Raw genomic sequence first — 6,000 nt, forward strand, 5'->3', positions numbered from 1 at the left:
AACTTAGAACACTGTGCGGATTCGTTCCGAAGGTTTCTTCCTTTTCCAATGTTTCAGAACCATGGGCTCTGCCAACCTTTTCAGACCCAGAATCGGGTACTCTCCATGAGCTCGACATCGCCAGTGTGCTAAGGTGCTATCTTCAAGCTACAGCATCTTTCAGGGACTCATCTAATCTATTTGTCATCCCCTGGGGCAAAAACATGGGCAATGAGGCTTCATCAAAAACAATTGCATCATGGACAGTCAAGTTAATTTATAAGGCGTACAGGGCCAGGGGTTTGGAACCCCCCCTCTTCAATCAGGGCACATTCGACCAGGTTTCCGCTTCATGGGCAGCCAGGGCAAATGTATCCATCAAGACCATCTGCAGAGCAGCTATGTGGTCACCCCAACACATATTTATAAGGCACTACAGAATGGACCCAGGGGCTCTCTCATCTGTGGAGTTCAGCAGACAAGCTATAAGAGTGACCGTTGCCTATTCCAAATGAAAATTCTTCTATTTTTAATAAAACTTTTCTAAGCATGATCCAACCCGTTTCAGCTAGTTATTTATCACAGGTATGCTGCCATGGAGGCACCAGGAAAACAGAAAATTGTACCATACTTACCGTAATTTTCCTTTCCTGGTGCCTATCCATGGCAGCATATGATCCCGCCCTCGAAGTTGTATATATATATGAGAATACTGGGAGTACTTGAATCCTTTCATTTTATATATTCACTGGTCCTGAGGGAGGAATCCAAGGCGGAGCTAATCACAGGTATGCTGTCATGGATAGGCACCAGGAAAGGAAAATTACGGTGAGTATGGTACAATTTTTTTTCTTTTAGATTTGCTGTCTGTGCCCCTGTTGGGGAGATTCACCCTCTTCTTTTGTCCTGTTCACCATTATCATCGAAAGTAAAAGAAAATCCCAAATTTTGTATTAACATTAGAACAGAGTAAGAGGGTAAATCTTCCAACGGAGACAGTTCTGATGACATCCTGGGATTCCCTCACTTTGAAGGGAATTTCTCTCACTTCCTGTTTTGGCTATGGGGCAGGAAGTGAAATGTAAGGGGTAGGAGTCCTCCCTTAAACTGGAACTAAACCCTCCAATCCTTTTGAGCCAAGCAAGTTGCCATCTTAGCCTCTGTTTGACCTGCAACTGCCATGGTGCTGCACATGTGATCAGTTGTGAATCCAGCCATTTGATGGTTTGACAGTTTGGTTGAGGACAGGAGTAAATGTGAGTTAGCAATCCCGGCATTCCAGAAATGTAATTGTTTTTTTAAACTGTTAAATCAGTGGGGTTAGTTCCACTTTAATCTATCCAAAATGAAAAAGCCTGCCTTTAGTCACATTTTGCAGCCTTCCAGAGTTTTTGTTTTCCATGGCTGACCTCTTCTTTCTGGCTTTATATTTTTTTATATAACAGCAGACGACGTCTACTTCAAAGTACCAGCTGGGAGCTACTAACGTTCCATTCACCTACTGAGCACAGTACATTTGAAGAGATCATGGTCACAAATGGCAGTTCTGCTCAGTGTCTCCATCACCAAGACAACAGCTGTGACTTGTGCAGACACCGAGGCAGGCGTCCCGCCCCCACGTCACTGGAGGGCTGTCATTCACCTCCTCCACATTGTGGTTGGCACCGGAGGTCACGTGAGGAGGGAGATTCCTTGAGTCGCTCCCGGTGACGTCACATGAGCCCGATTAAATACACACAGCTGTAGAGAGGGCGGAGCGGAAGGAGGAAGTGTTTGTTACAGTGTAGCAGTGGGTTCAGCTGGGGATCCTGAGCTCTGTCCCCCCTGAGGTCCACTGGGGGCCCCTGCAGCCTGGTGAGCGGCCGTGTCATGTAATATGTCCTCTATGTCTGTAGTTGGTGAGTGTGGAGCTCCTGTGGGGGAGGTGCATGGAATTACGTGCACTGTCCTCAGTTGTGCCCCCATCTGGAGGCTTTGCCTTCCTGTCTCCTATGGGCACTAATGATTTCCAGGACTTGGAGATCTCTCACTGGTTTCCTGTATTTAAAATAGATCTGATGCCAAATGATTATTCTTTTAGCTTTGGGTGGAGTTGTGAGGGGTTAGAGCCTCTGGCAAGGGTCATATAATCGGGTGAAAGAATGTGGGGTGCTGGATGGTGTACTTCAGTAGTCAGATATGGGGTGTAATATAGGGAGGGGGTTCCCTTCAGTCTGCTTTACAGAGGGGAATGGCGGTAGGTTGGCTCATATCCCTACTTGGGTGCAGATGGAGAAAATCGCCAACCAAGTAATGGAGTCCAGGATCCTGTCTGTGTCACCACTGGGAAGATTGTCCCTCTCTGGTAGTCCTGGTGATAAATGGCACTGAAAGCAAGGAAAAACCCAAAGGTTTGAGTTGTCACCAGAACAGGAATAGAAAGGAAATCTCCCAGTAGGGACACTTGTTTCACTAACAGCTATAGCTGACCATGCACTATACAATCTGATTTGGTAAATCTAATGGATATTGTACAAACTATGGAATTAGAGGATACACCTAAACAATCCTTCTTCCTTTTTTTTTTTTTTTTTTTTTTCTTTTTTTCCATCGATACAGGTAGGCCCTTGCACTACATATTGTTGGTAGATGTAAAGAAGGTACAATCAGATTGTAATGTGTATGGCCTCACTAAGGGCTGGTTCACACCATAAAAGGTGCACTCAAGTGTGTGCATTTTTCATGTTTCCAGTAGCCCACTATTTCAGCTGGCTGCCAAAAATGCACAAAATGCATGGCTGGCATGATTTTTAAAATTGTGTAGCACCGAATCACATGGCACTGCGGTACCATGCATTTTTTGGCCACAAATGTACCCACATTTGCTAGATGCGTGGGGCCCCCATTGAGAATTAATGGCACCTGCGTGTTTCTGCACAAGGCCTATTTCACACATGGCGGAATCTGCTTGCTCAGCGGGGGATCTCTCACTGAGCGGAGTGGACGGTTGTCAGTTTCGTGTCCGCTCTGTCTTACTCTGTGGGCAATCAGATGTAAACAGACCAGCTGTCCGGTTACACCTGACTGCGCTCCAATCCAAACTGCTAGATAAAAGGGGAACGGATCCCCTTGCTTTTTTTTTTTTTTCGTGGATGGAATCGGAGGTAGTTGGGTGTAAATCCATTTACATCTGACACTCCATAGAAGAGAAGGGAGAGTCAGATCAGGTCTGCCTGAAAAACAGACAGGTGGACCTGATTGGACTGCTTGTGTGAAAAGGGGTCAAGGCTGACAGGTAAATCTGGAATCTACTAATTCCTATAGCTGGTTCAGCCACCTGCACATGGGTAGCTGTGTCTGCTAAGCTCTTTATGCGTCAATGACAGGTCAGTAGCATTCTCATTTATCCATAGCTGTCTTTCCAGCCAGCAGTTACCTGTGGTGATCGGTGATGGAAGCACACAAAGTGCGTCTGGCAGCCATCACCGCAGGTAATCGCTGGCTGAACAGACAGCCACAGATAGTTAACGGGTGCCGCCAACCAGTCATTGAAGTATACAGGGCTTGGCAGCCGCAGCTAGCTCCTCACAGGTGGCTGCAACAGCTGCAGAAATTAGCAGATTCACCCATGCAAATGTAGCCAAGTAGTTTTTTTGTGAAATTTTTTTTTTTTTTTATCTTTAAAATTCACACTTGAGTGTTTTTCTACTTATTTGCCTACACCTGACTACACTCAGTATGCAGAGTTCCATTCCCTGTTCACACTTGTACACTTACATCACAGATCCCGACTGTGAAGTCGCACGATTTCAGAGTCGGATGTCATGCTGCCTATACTTCTTTTCAGGTGACAAATGCTCATAGGGCAGCTTGTTCAACTGAATGAGCTGGCCCTATGCGACATGCAGAATTACACTGAGAAAATTGCGTAGTGGGGACCGCTTGTTCCCTCTGCGTGATATGTCAGTGGGGCCTTAGATTACATGAATATATAAAAGGGTTAGGTGTATATATTTCAGGAAAAATTATGCAATGCTTCTTCAGTATTGTACATTTGGTATGTTTACATTGATTACATTGTTGGGCAATATGTGCACAGCTGTGGGGTGTGTCTGGGTTCAGGTCTAGGAGGGTCAGCTATTGTTCTAAATGCAATTTGAGGAGGCAGCAGGTCTGTGAGGTCTATCCGAGGAAAGCCTGTAGACTCCCACTCCTGTTCTTGCTATGGTGCCTTGAAATACTAGAACATATCAAGCTTGTATTGCAAGGGATAGGAAATGTGTTCATGCTGTGAATCCATTAGATTCTTGTAATAAGGGTCATTTCACACAGGGCGGACCTGTTTAGCGGATTCACTTGCTCAGCGGGGATCTCTCCACTGATCCCCGTTTACACCTGCCGCTACAAAGAGGAGAATGGAGGTTCCAATTGGGTTCGTCTGAAAAACGGGCAGGTGGTCCTGATCGGAACGTCCATGTGAAAGAGACCTAAGGTCCCTTAGTGTGTGCAAAGCCAAAACGTGTTTTGTTTTGGATGTGTCCCGCAGAGGAGATTTTTCTTCACATATCTAGGACGGGCAACAGGAGGTGCAAATAAATCTTCTCACGATAGACAGTTGTCACTAAAACATTTGTCACCATTGGAAGATTTCTACCTTTTTGCTCTCATAACAGCTCTAACATTTTGGATTTCCACTTTGTGCCTTGATGGCCACCAGAACTAATATCACAGTGAATTTTACACAGGCAGCACTATAATAATCTGAACTAAGTATGTGGTTTCTGAGCAAGCATTTTATTCAAGGAAGTGGATGCTGATCCTGGATGATGCCTGAATAAAGATGCTGCCGTCCTACTGGACAGAAAACTAAATGAAGGTACTATGTGAGGATATTCTGTGATCTCGAAGAAATAATAAATATCAGTTAATGTTACACATTGCTTAGCATGCATGCATTTAACATGAGTAACAAGTAATGCAAGGTCCACTTAAACAGGTCCGTTGACAGCAATACAATCCTGACAGAGGTTCTATCCTCTACCCAATCTAATCTAAAACTTGACAAACAAATATATTGACTTGAGCTCCACGTTGCGTTAACCGTCAAAAGATAAACATACTTGTTTAATATTCTAGTTCAAAGTGTAAGGGCTGCGGGGCTAGAACATTGTGTGATGTGTGTTCTGCTTGATGCAAATAAATAGGGTAGTCAGTCAGGAGCTCCACTTCTGCAGCTGCTGGTCCATACAGCCCCCTATGGAATGTTTCCCACAGGATCTTTAAAGTTCCGCCATACCTGACTGTGCATATGTCTTTTATATTGTCTGTGCTCTCATGTAATGCTCTGTTCTCTTCCAGAGTCTGTGGGGGTGACAGCACCCAGTGTCAGAGTGTGACGGAGGCAGGATGGTGTGTGAATTTTTTCTCCTCTCCTCCATCTGGTTCGTGGTGGTCATATTTTGGATGGAGACGATCAGTATGTGGCTGTTTCTGTGCCATCTATTCCAGGACAGAGCCATGTACCAGTGGGGAGACAGGTGTGTGGGGGGCTAATTACATGGTCTTTACCTGAATACAGCTTATGGTAATTCAATGCAGACCTCCCTCTATGGGGCACACACTGCATAATAGACCTCTTCTGTTTCTTCCACAGGATTTACGTCTCCCATCCTGACCAGATCATGTACGTAATTATTAGGTGAGTGAGCACAGTGTGTGCACAGGATTTCACTGCCAAATAATCATGTTCCATATTTAGAGAGTTTCCCAAATAGACCAGGGAAGTTTAAACGTTGCAGTGAGGGGGCTATTTGTGCTTAAATAGGGAGTACTAATTATATTAAAGACAAATTATTTGGGAGTAGCATAAATTATACCTAATCCAGGATAGAACATTTATGTATTTCTGGCAAATCAATACTGATGTGTCTCGTTGTCCTGCTCAGTGAGTAGCAGGAGGACACCAATTGTACTTCATCTTGGAGTCTAGTAGAATGTCAAACTACTCCTTAAAGGGTAACTCTACTTTCCTGGGAAAATATT

At 44.7% G+C, this 6,000-nt stretch overlaps 1 long non-coding RNA gene across 1 annotated transcript; it reads left to right on the forward strand.

The window, feature by feature from the left end:
* Positions 1–1,675: 1,675 nt before the first annotated feature.
* On the forward strand, positions 1,676–5,747 carry LOC149447506 (uncharacterized). Its single transcript, XR_016305867.1, has 3 exons — positions 1,676–1,833; positions 5,317–5,495; positions 5,612–5,747. It is a non-coding gene; the product is annotated as an uncharacterized LOC149447506 (long non-coding RNA).
* The last annotated feature ends 253 nt before the right edge of the window (positions 5,748–6,000 follow it).

The sequence above is a fragment of the Staurois parvus genome, unplaced genomic scaffold (assembly GCF_062004578.1).
Source record: "Staurois parvus isolate SC_StPar_1 unplaced genomic scaffold, SC_StPar_1.0 ptg000684l, whole genome shotgun sequence".
NCBI lineage: Eukaryota > Metazoa > Chordata > Amphibia > Anura > Ranidae > Staurois > Staurois parvus.